Genomic DNA, 3,256 nt, shown 5'->3' with positions numbered 1-3,256 from the left:
CTGAGGGTCCAAGATGTTGATTATCTTTAAGAGCTCACTGTATTCAGGACATGGCAAACAACCTAGTTCTGTGTTGTTTCAGAAAATAAATAAATGTTTTGCTTTCAGAAGGAAGGTTGGCCAGAATATTTAACTATTGAAATGCCAGCAATACTGACCGGTAAATGTGGACACTGCTCACTGAAATGGGCAACAACTCTAAGAAAATCAGAATAATCATATTGTGCTAGCCTCCTTTCAACAATAGTCATTGCAAAAGTTACTGAAAATATAAAAGGAACCTCAGGAGCAGAATCAAACTAAAGTCCATTTTAGTTTATGCAATAAAAAGTTCAAAACTAACCTCATTAGCGTACCTCTCCAAGCAGTGCCCCGTGACTGGTCTTTACTCTAGGTAGACACCTGGTGTATGTTTATGACCTCTACCTTTTATTTTCACTGCTCTGATAGTCTATTTTTATCGTCAATTACATTTGTTTTAATTGATAAGACGAAATAAAAATGTACGCATGAACGGGGGAGGGGGTACTCTGTCATGTTTCAGTGCTTGGATTCACTTGTATCCTTTCGTGATACACCCCTGAGTGGTGTTTCCCGATCTGCTGTTAGCTTTGGGAGACATCTCTCCATTCTAGTTCCCATGAATGGTATGCATGGATTCCATTCTGGTTTGCTTCTCTGTTGCTGTGATCAGACTTGGAGAGGAGAGGATGTTTTTTTCAGCTTACAAGTTAGAGCCCATCAATGAGGGAGGCTGAGGCAGGAAGTGAAGCAGGGACCATAGAGGGATGCTGCTTACTTGTCTGCTCTCCATGGCTTGCCCAGCACCTTTCTACTACAGCCCAGGACCACCTGCCCAATGGATTTATAAACAATTGGAGTGTATTTGGTTCACGATTCTGGAGGCTGAGAGGTTCAAGAACATGACCACAGCATCTGGTGAGGGCCTCTGTGTTAGCTTCTAACATAAGAGAAGGGCCAACAGGTTCATACAATGCCATGACTCATTAACCACCCTAAAAAGCCTTGTGTCTTCATACAGCAACAGTGACATGTAAAAGTCATCATGGGTGCTGAGGGAGCCTTTCAGATGACAGCAGGTGACTGTCAAGCTGTTCTGCATTAGCAGGTATGAAGTAGCTAACCCACTTCCCTGTCTTCTCAGGGGCAGCCAGTTCCCCAAATCTGGGCAGGTGCTGTAGGCATTCTCCAGGTGTCTGGTTGGTAACCCCTCCATCGGCATCGTGCTCTGCGCGGCTGCCTGCTTCGCTCAAACCCTCATTCCACACCCCAGCCCTGCATCTCTCCTCATTGGGCATTCTCGCTCTTAAAGCCAGGCTCCTACCACCACTCTCACCTGCCAGTCTTCAAACCACAACTGTCTCACACTCCTCCCTGGTGCCCTGGTGCTCGCTTCTCCTCCAGGCTGATGTGATCCTTTTTAAACAGTTTTTTGAGATAGGGTCTCACTAAGTAACTCTGGCTGTCCTGGAACTAGCTCTTGTAGACCAGGCTGGCCTTGAACTCACAGAGATCCCCCTGCCTCTGCCTAATGAGTGTTGGGACCAAAGGCCTGTGCCATGTGGTGCGCCAGATGGTATGATCTTCTTTCTGGGTTATTCAGGGCTTCCTCCACATGAAGATCCCCTTCACAGAAGATTACTTTTCACTAGAGTAGCGCTTGCGACCAACGCACTGTTTTTGATCCCTTTCCCGTCTTAATTCAGAATGCTCATCACTACCTAAGGCATTCCCACTTTTTGACAGACATCCTTATACTGCCACTAGACTATAGGCAGTCCCAGAGAGTCATAAGTCTGAAGGTCACTCATTTCTATGGCCACTTAATATTTGGCTCTACTTTACCCTGTTTCTGCTGTGAGAAGAATGTTTTAATGTCCTTTCTTATTTCCCATTGATCTCTACTATCAGTATTTTTTTTTCATGGAGAAAAGTGACTGCAATATTAAATATTAAATTTAAAATTTACCAAGGAAAGTAATATATACTCTGTGACAGTAAGCAATTAATTCTCCCACAGAGTTCACAAAAGAAATCAGTCATTCAGACAGTTGAATGTGACCACTGTGGGCAGCATGTGTGCTGCTAGCCAGACTGCAGCAGTGCGTTTGCAGTGAATACAGTAGAACATGGAATGATCAGGGTTTTTTGCTGTGTCCTGCAGCCAGTGTCTGAAAAGTCATACAGATGGTCTAATGAATGTCTTCCACTAGATTTCACTCTTTCTGAGGCAGGGGAATTCTTTGGAGGAGAATACACGAGAATATATCATAGTGTTAGCATTTGTTTTTCTTCTTAAGACATGCTGAACAGGGGCTGGAGAGGTAACTCAGCAGGTGAGAGCACTCGCTGCTCTCTTGGGATTCAGTTCCTAACACACACAGGATAGCTCACAACCATTGTTAATTAGATTTCCAGGGGTTCCAACGCCCTCTTCTGACCTCCATTGGCACTGGGCACATGACACACAGATGTACAAGAATAGAAAACAGTGACACAGAAAACAAAAATAAGTAAATCTTGGGGGGAAAAAAAGAGTGCTAAGTAGATCAGGACTGACAGGTCCTGGAAGCTAAGTAGATCAGGACTGACAGGTCCTGGAAGCTAAGGCTGAAACCATCATTGCTGTGTTTCCTTAGCGTCTCCACCGCCTTTCATCGCCAGCAAGTCTTCACAGCCAGCCCTGTTCTCCCTCCTCTTGGCAAGGAGTCTGTACGATGTTAAGCACTCTCTCCATGCTGGTGAACTGTGTTGCCCCAGTCAGGGTTATTGATTTCCCATTATTCCTAGAGGCCACATGATGCATTTCCATTAGTGTAAACACTTTTAAGGCTGACTTTCATTTTGTCCTTCCTCACATCTGTCTGCCAGGGCAGGGCATCTGTTTGTTTCTATTTCGAAGCTTAAAGGAATGATGCTTTCGGGGTCTGATGTACCGAAACTTGTTTGGAAAAACCTACTGCTCTCTCACTGGGGCCTGGAGGCAAGTTCTCTTAAAAGTAATAGACTGTAGTTAACTTTTCAGACCTACTCCAGACTCAGATTCTTTTCTTAGAGCTAGTAAACTAACAACACATTGATGTATGCTGTCTTTAGAATTAGCTGGGGGATTGTGGACTTCTGAGAGTAAGTAAAAAAATGATGAAGGAAAACAATTAAACACACTACAAACACACTCTTGTGATTAACCATCTTTCTAGTCCTTGGAAGTAAATAAAAATACGTTAGAAAGTCA

The sequence above is a fragment of the Microtus ochrogaster genome, chromosome 15 (assembly GCF_000317375.1).
Source record: "Microtus ochrogaster isolate Prairie Vole_2 chromosome 15, MicOch1.0, whole genome shotgun sequence".
NCBI lineage: Eukaryota > Metazoa > Chordata > Mammalia > Rodentia > Cricetidae > Microtus > Microtus ochrogaster.
This window is presented reverse-complemented; position numbering follows the sequence as displayed.